Raw genomic sequence first — 14,370 nt, forward strand, 5'->3', positions numbered from 1 at the left:
GTTGCGCTCCGAAACTCCATACTGTTAGAGGAAACCTGGAGAGGAGCGTCGCGTCCTCCTCAGAGAGAGCTGCCTCCGAGTCAGCTGAGAAAATGGCCGCCGTTCCCGCGCTAAGGGGAAACGGGGCATGCTGCTTCCTGCCAGCGCGGTCCGACTCTCCTCCAAGCTGCCTACCAGGTAAGCCATACTCCCCCTCAGGAAAAGCTGAAGAAAATCCCTCTGAGGTCTGCTGAAGCCCGTGCCGAGCTCCGGAGCCGTTCGGCGATTTTTGCATCGCGGCGGGAGGGAGGGGGAGGGGTGACCCGTCACCATCCCCAAGAGACCGTCAGGGAAAAACGCCATCCCGACGGTGAGCAGCTCTGGGGAAGGGGTCGTCGCAGAGCTGCAGGGCGGGAACTCCAATCGCTCCCTGAAAGGGAGAAGGGGAAAAGGAAAACTCCGGGGCTAGGGGGAGTGGTCGGCACTACAGACTTTCACCCCTCATAAATTCCTGTTCCTGGAATTTTCCTCAAGGAAATCCAAATCTTTTTTTAAACGCAGCTACATTAATAGCTTTCACCACATCCTCTGGCATTGAATTTTAGAGTTGAATTATGCGTGGAGTAAAAATATTTTTCTTCTTAGTTTTATTTATTTATTTTTAATTTATGAATTTTCAATAATCAGTCATACAATTTGTTGTCTGAAATTTCAGAACAGGAAACAAAAAATAAACATCAAGGAAAAAACACAAAAATGTTTTTTACAATAATATAATTTTCCCTGTTCAACGCTAACTACAAGAAAAAAAAGAGTAACTTCTGTGAGAAATACCACAAACGAAATTAATAATTTGTAATCTTCATCTAATTGGTAATGTTATGGGGTTCCCCATTATTTCTATTTCACCTGGATGTTCCCTCCCCCCCGAAGAAAATTTCTAAGCCGCTCTGGGTCTAGAAAAGAATTTTTTCTGTCACACTTGATAATACATCTGCAGGGGTATTTCAATAAAAAGAATCCTCCTTTATCCAGTACCTCTTTTCTTAAATTGAGAAAACTTTTCCTACGGAGCTGGATGGCCCTAACCAAATCTGGAAACATCCAGATTTTTTGTCCGTAAAAGGTTTTAGATCTATTGCGGGGAAAAAAAGTTTTAAAATATTGCCCTTATCTGTGATAAAGGCAAATTGTAACATCAATGTGCCTCTATTTTTTATATCTAATTCTTGTGATTTTTGTATTAATTCTGAAATATTAATTGAAGATTCTAATAAAGGACCCTGATCATGACCACCTTGATCTTTCTGTGGTATTACTTGTATTTGTCCTAATCCTGCCTGTTCTTTTTTTCCTTATACCTACAAAAAAGGCCCTCACAATAACTGGATAATCTGCATCTGGTATTTTAAGGATCAGCGTAACATATTCTTTAAACAATTCCCTTGGTCCCAGCTGTTTTAATATAGGGAAGTTTGTTACCCTTAAATTTAAAGCCCTAATATTGTTCTCTAAACTTTCAAACTTTTTTTGAAATTCATCTTCTACCTTAATTTGATGTTGAATTTTTTTCCTATATGCTCACATCTCTTATCTAACTCAATTTTCTTAGGATGACCTTAAACTTATTCTAAATTTTCTTTGAGAGTTATTTGTTTCTCTAACTTCTCGAGTAAGCTTAACAATTGAAGCATCTAACTTAACCATAAAGTTCCATAAATTTTCCAATGTGATACCAGGGGGCTTTAATATCACAGTTCCTGTTGCATGGCTCCATCCGTCTTTCTACCTCAGGGAGTAACCGATAGGAGTCAATATCAGTTTTTTCTAGAAATTCACTTAAGACTTGTGCAAGTTGTAATTCAGCCTCTAAGTAAATATCTTTGAACGATTCTTTTCCCTCCAGAAACTTTTGAGGCTTTAAAGTATCTTGTACTATCCCCAGCTTAACCGAAGGGAAAATCCCTTCACTGCCGGGTGGGGGAGGTGTCTCCAGTGCCCCAGGATTTAAAGATGTTTCAGGGACCATAGAAGTAGGATTTCGCACTATTCCTTCTATCCGTTAGGGTTTACTACTGGGGTTCCGAGCCGTTCTAAAATACTCTGTTGCCAGAGTCCATATTTGAGGAAATTGAAGAAAGCCTTAACTTTGGCCTTCCTCTTGGTATGAGGCATATTTAACTGATTGTATTTGCTCTGAGCCCTTTATAGCCTCAGAAGGCCCAAAACAACATATAAACATTCAGAAGTTTACTCTCTTAGGAGAGCTGAGAGGTGAAACAACAACAAAAGTCCTACCTGAGGTATAATATGGAGCTCTTGAAGACTCAAGATGAAATTTAATATGGAAAAATTATTGATCAAAGTCCAGGCTAAGCCAGCCTTAACTGCTCGCTGGCGTCAGCTGCGCGCTGCAATCAAGCCCGTTCTTATGGGCTTGCTTCTGGGTTCGTCCTCATGTCATGCGTCACAAACAGCTGTTCTCCATCAAGATTAAAGAGCTCTCACGTCTCAGTTTCAATTCAGCCCAGGCAAACTGTCTCACCTCCAAACTTCGCAAAATAGGTAAAACAATTCAGTTCCAATTTCCTTAAGTAATAGAGGCAGTTCAACTCACCTCCAAGCAGGCAATAGAGTTCACCTCCACTCTCTCCTCCTTTCTTCTTAGTTTTAAATGTATCATTTAGAAACTTCTTTTCCCGTAGATAGCAGGCTGAATCAGCTGTGCTGTCTTGGGCTGTCCGTCAGGCCGGGAAGGTGGAGCTTGTCAAAGCTGTTACACAGAGTTCAACTCTGTGCGCATCCGTTCTCGCGCAGGAAAAGCAGATTCTCCCCAGTTTGTGTTTTCCGTGCGTGGGAACACACGCGGAGCACCAGATCTCATCGAAGATATTTTTTCTTCAGCAATATAATTGTTTAAAGACAGAAAATGAAGGAAGGTAAAGTTCCCAGGCCTTCAGGGTTCAAACCTTGTGCCTATGGAAAAATGTCACACTGACATTATGTGTTGTGTGTCTGGGCCCAGACCATGATCAGGCTAACTGTAGATACTGTGGCCAGATGTTGCCCAGGGCAAGACGCCAAAGGGCGGAAAAAAAATCGAAAATTTGAGGCGGGCGAGAAGCTCGTATGCCCCCCCCCTTAGAATCACATTCTTCTCCGAGACCGGAGAAGCGACAGGCACTGACTACAAAACGGGCACCCTCACTAAGCCCTTCCTCGTGTGAGGGAGACCGCTGAACAGAGAAGGTCCCTAAACATAGACATGCCCATAAAAAACAGTCCGAGCGAAGTTCGACACAGCCTCGGGATATCTTACCCTTGGTGCAGCAATCGAGGCCTTTGACTGCTTCGAGACCGATGCATCGGTTGGCGCCACACAAAACTTTGCAACCTTTGAAGTGGGTGCTTTCGTCGATGCCGACTCATCTACTGATGCCTGTGCAAACGCCGACGTAACTAGTAACGCACCCACAGATGCTGACGCATCAGAAAACGCCGGCTCCATTATTAATACTGGAACATTCCTCTTCATTCGATGCAGGATGAGGTAAGATTGACACATCTAAAACAAAGGGCCCATAAGCGCAGCCTTGCTGTATCAGCCCTATCAGAGGTGTCCCAGGAGAAAAAACAAAGAGAAGACACATCACCCAATCGTCACTCTGAGCACGTGCCGCGAAAACGTTCCCATAAGAGGAAACATGTGACACATTCATATATTTCAGGTACCTCTACGCCTGCTGACCATTCATGTCATGCACGACTACAGCGTACTTTACCCTTAGAACTGAGTTCTACTCATCATCGATCTCCTACATCACAGATAGTCTCAGCAGATGAGTGGGTGAATATTTCTTCTCATTCCTCCCAGTCATCTCCATCTTCCCGGAGGTCATCAGATTTGTCCTCAGTTTCACATTCACGAGACAGAAATTCAGAGTTTCATGAGCCCATCCAAAGGAAACGACCACGGGAATTTAAGATTAACACCACCGCCTACCCAACCAGATCCAATAGGTGGGGATGACTTACAGGCACCCATTCCTTGGCCATTGCCACTGAACACACTACCACCTCAAGTACCTGATCTGCACCAAAGCCTGTTGTGCCAGATTTCCATAGCTCTCACGGGACTCTTTACGTCAATTCAAACAGCATATCAACTTCCTCAACCTTCACCACAGAGCCCTCCAAGTTCTCCTTCGGACTTGAGAATGCATTCTCCTAAAAGACCAAGAAGTACATCTCCAAGGTCACCGTCTCCGACTTGTCCATTGCCAGTTCAACCAGCACAACCAAGTCCTTCCTCAATTCCGCAGCAGCCGATTTCTATACCATTGTTACCCACCTCATCAATGGAATACCTATCTGATCCTGCTGATGGACCACAGGAGCCATACTCTCCTCCTGAAGATCTATCTTACCCTAAATTTGTTAGCAAGGTGGGTTCGGCTCTACAATTGGAAATTCAAACGGTACCGGATCCACGATCTGAAACCTTAGGTCTCTTAAAAATATTTGACCTACCTACGGAACAGACTAGCCTACCATCGCATAAAGTCCTCGATGCACTGCTTGAGAAATCCTGGGAGACTCCCTTCAACATAGCATCCACATCTCGAAAGATTGACCTCAAATATAAGATGAAGCAATGTAAAATGTATTCAACCCAACAATTACCACACCAATCCATTGTGGTTGAGTCAGCTATGCAGCGTGCTAAGAGGACAAGAACCCATTCCAATAACCTTCCTGGAAAGGATCATAAGTACTTGGATGATTTTGCCAAAAAATCATTCCAATTAGCGATGCTAGGTGCTCGTATTAGATAACACCAGTTTTACATTGTTCAGTACTTATATGATTGTTTACAATAGGTAACGTCTCTTCTACCAACATTGGAAACATCTTCAGGGCTTCTTCAACCTATATAAGACATGGAGGAAGGGTTGCGCCATCTTCTCAGGACGGTGTATGAATCTTTTGAAACTTAAAGATAAGACTCCAAGTGCAGGTGCATTTCATATTCTCCCCCTGGCAGCAGACCTCTGGATTGTATTGGGAAGAGGGGAGGCGGCTTTTCCCCAATATTGTGTATGAGCAGTGGTGCTTTAGGAAGGATGGTGCCTATGGCCGTGGCCATATTGGCCATAGGCTAGCTATGGCTCTGCTGCAAGGAATTCATGCATGATACATTTTATACACTCTATTATAGTTCAGTCCCTAGGGTTCATAGTGAACTTTGAGAAGTCTGTCTTGATCCTCAGCGCATTAGTTGTATTTCATAGGTGTGCATTTGAACACCAAGAAAAGAGACCCCTTTCTTCAAATCCAAAGAATGTATGCTTTGATGGATATAGTTTAAACTCTATCCAAATGTCACTCAGTTCCTGCCAAGTCCCTCATGAGGACACTAGGCCATATGACAACTACAGTGCATGGCACAATCTTTGTGTATCTGAATATGAGACAAGCTCAATGGCATATATCAACGATGGAAACATCTACAACCAATGTTGTACACTATCTCTCTAAACTTCTCATTTGCTCATTACAATGGTGGACAAAACCAAATCTTCTTTGCTACCAAACTTTTTATCCTTTGCAGGTCCAACAGATATTAACCATGGATGCCTCTCCTCATGGATGGGGAGCCTATCTCAACATCTTGCTTTCAAGGAGCTTGGATCTCTCAGAGAATCTTCACATCAGTCTCTTGGAACTCTGAGGCATCTTCAAAACATGGTTAAAGGGATCAGTAGTTCAAATTCAGATAAATAATAAAATGACAATGTTCTACATAAACAAGAAGGAACAGGGTCTTCAAAGTTTTATGTAAGGAAGCTGTCAAGATATGGAACTAGGTGAAATGGAAAATACATCTAAATGTTGTGTATTTTCTGGAAAAGGACAATGCTTTAGCAGACTCATTGAGTTGACATCCTTCAACTTTACAAATGGTCTCTATATCCCAACATGATGCAATCCATTTTTTGAATCTGGGGGACACCACAGATAGTTCTCTTCGTGACTCCATGCATTCGCAAGCTCCCACTTTACTGCTCAAAGAGACCAGCACCTGATTCCTTGGCATTGAATGTATTATCTGTTCCATGGATCAAGACAGTCACATATGCTTTCTCTCGAATTCCACTCATACCAAAAAATGACACTCAGGAAAGACAAGGGAGCAATTATTCTCATAGCTCCTTTTGGTTTTCATGGCTTCAGAGACAAATGGTGGATTCGCCAGTCCGTCTTCAAGTATTTCCAACTCTCCTGACTTGAGTGAATCCCTTCATCACTTAAACCTTCAATCTTTAGCTCTGTTGAAATCAAAATAGTGCTGGCCATACCCTTCCCTTCTGAAGTTAAGCAAGTTATTTTAACATGAGGTCTTCCACCAGATGCTCTTACAATCTCAAATGGAAAAACTTCTCCTTCTGGTGTTCTTCTTGTGATGAGGACCCATTCAGCTGCTCCACTTCCCTTCTACTCCAGTATCTCCTACATCTTTCCAAATCAGGATTTAAATGTGTGTTCATTTGAGCTTGATAGCAGCATATCAGCTTTCCAAGGACTACCAGTATCTAGTTATCCAGTAATAACAAAATTCATAAAAAGCCTCTACCATCTTCAACCTCCAATCAAAGTCCCTCTTCTTATGCAGTAGGACCTTAATGAAGTTTAGGCCCAGTTGAAAACTCAGCAACTGTGGAGCTCAGATTTCTACCTTGGAAACTTTATTTCTCATAGCAGTAACCTCAACTGCAAACCTTAGTATCTTTATCTGCTGCTGTCTTTATCTTCCTTCACTTACTATCAGGCTGATAGAGTAAGAATCGCAGGATAGTGGGCACTCTGTATTGCGTGCCCAGCCACTTCTCCTGGACGCACAATTCTTTATTTAAATGAGGGGTCACGCTAATGAGGAGGTGCTAGGGGTAATAGCACGTCCCTAGTGCCTCCATATTAGCATAGAGGTGGCTGTCAGCGGGTTCCAACAACCGTCGCTCAATTTTACTGGCGTCTGTTTCCGAACCCACTGACAGCCATGGGTTAGGAAAATGGACACTGGTAAAATTTTGAGCGTTGGTTTTTCTAACCTGCTGACTGCAGGCAGATTAAAACAAAATTATTATTTTTTTAGATTTTTGGTTCCTCCGACTTAATATCGCTAGGATATTAAATTAGGATGTACAGAAGAGCAGTATTTTTTGCTTTTCTGTACACTTTTCTGGGTTGCTCAGAAATTAAGCGCAGGTGTTAATTTCTGAGTGTAAAATGTGCGGCTTGGCTGCACATTTTACTTTCAGTATCCTGGGCGACTGACTAATAGCTTCATCAACATGCATTTGCATGTGATGAGCACTATTAGTTTTCAGGGGCTTTGGCTGCGCTTTTGCGACGCGCTTAACCCCTTACGGTATAAGGGGTAATAGACACGCATCGAGAACGCGCAGCCAATCGCGTGCTAAACGGTGTGCTCAGCCGAGTGCACCATGCTGTATTAGCCTGTATGTTACTATACTCCTTACATGTAGATTTTTAAAATAGGGTAGTGTGTTAGAACTCATTCTAACTTTTTTACCTAGGATAGTTACTGTTTCATTTAAATGAATCTATTGACCTCATTTTTCTTCCTTCTTTCTTCCCAAAACCTAATTCCTTTCTGCCGAGCAATCTTTTCATACTTTAGATTGCTAGAGAGCTTTGTTCTACTTGGAGAGAACCAAATCCTTCAGGAAATTTTCCATAATTGTTTCTTGCTTTTGGTATAACATATCCAGGCAAGGCCTTCCAGACAAAAACTGACCTTTATCTAAATGGCTTTCTAAGTGCATTTCCTTTTGCTTCACTAATGCATCTTCACTTTGCTACAATTCAGGACATCTGTAAACACCTTTACCAAATCTTACTATCTAGAATAGGACTCTTGCAACGATAGTAACTTTGGACAAGTAGTTTTAAAGAACTTATTCAATTCATAGTTTCAACTCTCCCTCCATCCTCTCTTAACCGGGTTGCAAAACTTGCGTGACTGTATTTGTACCTGCTTTGCTATAGAGAAAGCAGCTTTGCTTACCTGTAACAAGTGTTTGTGGACAGCAGAGCAAATCAGCCATACAATCCCACCTGCCTCCACTGAGTGGAAGTTGAACTAAGGAAGGGACTGCTTGGGATCATCCTGGCGTGCTCGGAAAGAGCGAGCACATTCTCTGGTTGGCTCTGTCAGTGACATTGCCCACATGTATGACTGATTTTGTTCTGCTGACCACAGCAAACATCTGTAATTAGTTACAGAATTTGCTACTTAGACACATGCATTACTTACACCTCCAGTCCCCTAAGAGTTTGTTGCAGCATGGTGTGCTGGTTGCTCCCTGACGAATTCTGATGTCCTTGAACAGGTGGTCAACTATGTTCAGCCTTCAAGGTTATTTTTGCTGTATATCAGTGTATGATGGCGGAGAATCTGACCTTCAAGCCCGCGTCTATCTTTGCTCATAAATGGAACTCTGAACTTAAGGTAGAATCTAACAGCAGTCCTTGATAGCATACAAGGTATCCTGATCACAGCCTTGTTGGTTTTCAATATTTTCTTACTAAATGAATTTCCTAAACTCTCTTTTCTGTATGTATGTCTTGAATAGCTTGTAAGCTTTATAGGTAGGGACTGTCGTGTATGTGAAACTGTAGTGCTATAGAAATACATAATAGTAGTAAAGTTGCAAAAAGCTTCTGCTTAATATTAATCACTATCCTCTTTTGTAAGTGTAGTTAGTCTAGTCCATGTGCTTTAGTCAGTCGGTGGTTGCATATTCATGTGGCAGGGTTGTAGCTTATGACTTTTGGAAGGTGGCATTCCCTTTCTTCCTGGGATACTGGGGCAGGATGGTTTTACTCTTACTGGTTGTGTGTGTACCCATGATCCAGGGCTACCCCTTTGTTTTAACCCTTGGTGGTGCAGCCGAGCCATGCGGTAAGAATGCAGCTAGCTCCGATTCTGGAAATAGGTTTCATGGCTTTGGAAATGCTTACCTATACACTTGGAGGAGGACTTAGCATGGGCAGAAGCTCTGGGAGTGCTTTTATTTGATCTTTTTTCAATGAATAAATGCCTCTTTTGTATAAAATGGGCTTGTGTTGCACATCTTTAGAAATACAGATAAAAAATTAAAACTAACAAACACTGGATCAAAACATTAAAGAAAAAATGTTTTGGGCAAATCTCCGTCTCAAAAGAAACCTTAAAACTGTATCATATTGCCAATTTAAAGGAAAAAGCAAATGTTTAAAAAAAATAAGAACATAAGAAATTGCCATACTGGGTCAGACCAAGGGTCCATCAAGCCCAGCATCCTGTTTCCAACAGTGGCCAATCCAGGCCATAAGAACCTGGCAAGTACCAAAAAACTAAGTCTATCCCATGCTACTGATTCCAGTAATAGCAGTGGCTGTTCCCTCTAGTCTGGGGCAGGTCACCTTACCCCGGGATACAAGCAGGGCTTCATTTCTAGGGAAACAGCCTGGAACGCAGCTCTGCCACTTCTTTTCAGAAAGAGACAGAGCTGCAGGCGTGCTCTGCTCCAGCCCCTTGCCTTACAGGAAGTAGAGAGAGCTAGCCTTCTTTCCTACAGGGAACAGTAGGGGAAAGAGCGATACTGAAGCAAATACTGCAGAAAAACAACAGCCCCAAAAAGGGGTTAATTAGCACAAGCTTTTAAATGTAAGCGCTCTACCCTGGCCTTGATGACAGCTCACAAGTTTCAAACTTGTGCTAATTCAACCCCCTTTTGTGTCTGTTATCCAGGGCTTAATTTCTGATGTAAGAACCCAGAAAGGCCCACTGCCACCTTTTTTTCAGGACCTAAGGAGGCACAGTAGAGTCAGCTGTATAAATCAATTCTGGCTCCCCCTCAGAAATGGCGCCTTCCATATTAATAGGCTGGTTAAATGAAAAGTAACATTGAATATAGGAAGAAGCGGAGTGTTTAAGGACCCTTTGGTTTGTAGATTGAAGAATCTGGCAGTGGAGAACGCCTGCTGTCCTTTTGAGTTAGGGTGGAATTTAGGTTTTTAGTTCCTTCCATGGTATTTGGACTTTTATGTGCAGTCACTAATTAAAAGCTGAACTTTGGGATCTTAAGAAGAGCCTTAATATCACTGAAAGGATTGGAACAGGGTGAAGAACATTAGTTCTTGAAGTACTTACATAACAAACGGGCCGATACAGTACAGTGCGCTCCGGAGCGCACTGTACCGTATCGGCCCGTATCCAGAGCGCACTGTTAACCCGCCATTGGACGCGGGTTTTCCATTACCCCTTATTCAGTAAGGTGTGGAAAACGTGCGTCCAACCCGCCGAACCTAATAGCGCCCTCAACATGCAAATGCACGTTGATGGCCCTATTAGGTATTCGTGCGCGATTCAGTAAGTAAAATGTGCAGCCAAGCCGCACATTTTACTTTCAGAAATTAGCGCCTACCCAAAGGTAGACGCTAATTTCTTCGGGCACTGGGAAAGTGCACAGAAAAGCAGTAAAAACTGCTTTACTGTGCACCCTCCGACTTAATATCATGGTGATATTAAGTCGGAGGTCCCAAAGGGTAAAAAAAGTGTAAAAAAAAAATTATTTTTTTTTTTGAAGTCTGCCAGTGGCTGTCGGCTCGAAAACCGGACGCTCAATTTTGCCGGCGTCCGGTTTCCGAGCCCGTGGCTGTCAGCGGGCTCGAGAACCGATGCCGGCAAAATTGAGCGTCGGCTGTCAAACCTGCTGACAGCCGCCGCTCCGGGCCAAAAGGAGGTGCTAGGGTCGCGCTAGTGCCCCTAGCGCCTCCTTTTGCCCGTTTCTACCGCCAGGCCTATTGCAGACTTTACTGAATCGGCCCGAAAAAAAAAACTAATTCTGAGTTTATACTCTTATTTAATAGGTGAATATGTAGTCACTTCAGAGCTTGGACAGGTTTCGACCACAAGAATAATGTAATGTCATCTGTAAATGAAAAGAAAAAAAAAAGATAAATAAGCTAAGTACGGAGCCTTCTCTTTAAAACTGCTCTGATTGTCCTGCTTGATCAACAGTGCAATATGGGAATCGGATATATTGGTTTATTAAAACTTGTATATTTTTTTTTCATTTGAAAAATTGATATTTTAAGGTTGCCCTCAAGGCAAAGCTTTGGTAAACTATGGCCATGTTATACTTCAGTATGTAAAAAAAAAGTTCAGTTCTGATGGTATGAGGTGGTGGTGGTTGTTTTTTTTTTTTATTGCAAAAATATACAAGTTTTCTGTAGGCCTGTGATTAAACATTTAGGCATACAGTCTTCAGATGATGGGGGGCTCCTTATTCCCAGGTGTCATGGAGAACCCTTAACGATATTTGCTATCTCGATTCTAGAACATGTTCTCAAGGGCTGCAGACTGGTCGGGTTCTCGGGGTAACCCTAATGAATACGTGTAAGTTATTTATTTATTTATTTATTTATTTATTTAAATTCTTTTACTATACCGATACTCAGGACCAGGTCTTATCGTACCGGTTTACAATGGAACTGGGGAAAACCAATTAACTATATAGAAGGTAAAGTTACATTAAACAGGGAGCAAAAACATGGGAGATGGAAAGATTTTAAACGATTACAACTGGAGAGTGATAAAATAGTCAACGAAAAACAATAGAGTAGCGAGACATAAACAGATTAATTGAGCTCGGCAGCAGAATTATCTTAGGCGATTATTAACATAATATATCCTGTGGAGGGAGGAAACATGGGGAGGTAGGCGGGGGGGGGGGGGGGGTGGCAGGGCAGGGACTGCAGCGAGGAGGAGGGGAGGAGTTAGGGAAGTGGTCGGAGGGTGAGAGTCAATGTTGGTTGATAGAGGTTCCTTCAACGGTAAGCTTGTGTGAACAGCCAGGTTTTCAGTTTTTTTCTGAAGGAGAGATGGCATTGTTCCTGGCGTATGTCTGGGGGAAGCGAGTTCCAATGGAGCAGACCCGCTGTCGAAAGTGCTCGTTTATGAATGGAGTTGTGGACTGAGGATTTGTTAGGGGGGGGGCCTGGAGAGAACCTTTGTAGGTAGATCTGATCGGCCTTGCGGAAGTATGTAGTTCGAGAGGGATGGCGAGTTGGAGTGTGGATTGCTGGTAGACAGATTTGTGGATGATGGTGAGAGTCTGGAAGAGTATTCTATATTGGATGGGTAGCCAGTGTAGGATTTTTAGGATTGGTGTGATGGGGTCCTTACGACGTGTGTTTGTAAGGATCCTGGCCGCTGCGTTTTGCAGCATCTGTAGAGGTTTAGTAGAAGAGGTGGGGACACCGAGTAGTAGAGCTTTGCAATAGTCGGTCTTTGAAAACAGTATGGCTTGAAGAACTGAACGGAAATCCTGGAAGTGTAAGAGCGGTCTTAGCTGCTTCAGGACCTGTAGCTTAAAGAAGCATTCTTTAGTTGTAGTGTTAATGAACTTTTTGAAATTCATTCTAGTCAAGGGTGGCCCCAAGGTCTCTAACCTGGCTTGCTGGTGGAATAATTGCATTATTGGCGAAGGGGTTGTTATCGCTAGGGGAGATAACCAGGAGTTCTGTTCTGGACGTATTAAGGACCAGGTTGAGACTCGAGAGAAGGAGGTTGATGGCGTGTAAGCAGCTGTTCCAAAAATTTAGAGTAGAGGAGATGGGGTCCGAGATGGGGATTAGGATCTGCACATCGTCCGCGTATATAAAATGGGTGAGGTTGAGGCTATTGAGTAGCTGGCATAAAGGGAGTAGATAGATATTGAACAGGGTAGGTGATAGTGAAGAACCCTGTGGTACTCCTTGTTTAGAAGGTATGGGGTGGGATTCTTTGTCATTTATTTTAACTTTGTAGTGCCTGTTGTTCAGAAAGGATTTGAACCAGAGCAGTGCAGAGTGCATGTTCAGTGCCTTAGTTGTATGCAGATCTTTCATGCATATGTTAGGGATACCGGTTTATTGTTTAGGACCAGAAATGCCCACCCCTGATAAAATAGCGGATGACCCTGTATCTGTATAGATCACCAGCTGCTTCTCTGCTAGAATATAGTTAGGGTTTTCTTCATTATAAGCTACAACCAGAGATGTTCTATTAAACTAAGCTTTAGCAGCTTTATTAGGATTTGAAATTCATTCTTTCTTGTGGGTCTCATGATTTGTCAAAGCTCCTCAATATATCTAAGATAGAAAAGGTTTGAGAAGTGATGCATTACAGTGTAGTTTGGGTTTTTGTAACATTTTTCTTCCTTTTTATTTCTATAAAATAGATATTTATTTATTTAAAATTCTTACATACAGCACAAATAAGGCAGGTATCTGCCCATCTAGGTGGTTTACAACATTAAACTCATAAAAAGTAGGAACAAAACAATCACATTAAATACATTAGGTACATCAGAACTGGTAAAAGATTCAGCAGATTGGGTTACAGGTTATTAAATGCTTTAAAAAAAAAAGATGAATTTTCAGTTTTTTCTTAAATTCGTTATGATTAATTGTCAATCTTATGTGATCAGGTAAAGCATTCCACTGGGTTGGGCCAGCCACAGAAAAAGCACGCTTTCAAGTTAAAGCCAGGGTTGCTGACTTGTCTGAAGGAATTTCTAAAATGCATTTGTCCATCGAATGGAGTTGTCTTGAAGGTTTATAGATATGTAATAGTGAACAAAGCCAGACAGTATTTGTATTGTAAAGCAGACTATGGATCATGGTTAGGACCTTATAGGTGATACGTTGGGTAATTGGAAGCCAATGTAATTGTTGTAATATTGGTGTTATATGTTCTGATCTTGGTAAGTTGAAAATGGTTCTGGCAGTCGCATTCTGAACAAGCTGCAGAGGGTGTATTGTTGACAAAGGTAGACCTAAGTATAGAGAGTTGCAGTAATCAAGTTTAGTTAAAATTAGTACTTTTGTTATAGAGCAAAAATCAGCTGTCGTTAGTAAGGGTTTGAGTTTAAGCATAAGTAATTTAAAGAAGAACTTTTTTGACTGTATCTGATATGTTATTTGTCATGGATAATTTCGAATCTATAATCATGTCTAAATTGTTTGCGTGATTGTTTATAGGAATAGTCTGGTTTTCAAACATGAAAGATTGTGGAGGCTGAAGAGCCAAGTCTGGTGCAGTAGATAAGTATATTAATTCAGTTTTTGAAGCATTAAGTTTTAATCTATTGTGGGATAACCAGGTTTTTATGGTCGTTAAGTAGAGGTGTAATAAGGAAAAAGTGTTAGACCAAGAAACGGAGAATGGAATCATAAATTGGATATCATCAGTGTAAATATTGAAGTTCAAATTGAGGCCTTCTAAAAGGCGACAGAGAGGGATTAGATAGATGTTAAATAAGAGAGCAGATAGCGATG

General features: G+C 42.0%; 1 protein-coding gene across 6 annotated transcripts in view; it reads left to right on the forward strand.

The window, feature by feature from the left end:
• The window catches only part of TTLL4 (tubulin tyrosine ligase like 4), a 373,628-nt gene that overhangs the window by 20,492 nt on the left and 338,766 nt on the right, over positions 1-14,370 (forward strand). The window lies entirely within an intron of this gene.

This window comes from Rhinatrema bivittatum, chromosome 6, assembly GCF_901001135.1.
Source record: "Rhinatrema bivittatum chromosome 6, aRhiBiv1.1, whole genome shotgun sequence".
NCBI classification, from domain to species: domain Eukaryota; kingdom Metazoa; phylum Chordata; class Amphibia; order Gymnophiona; family Rhinatrematidae; genus Rhinatrema; species Rhinatrema bivittatum.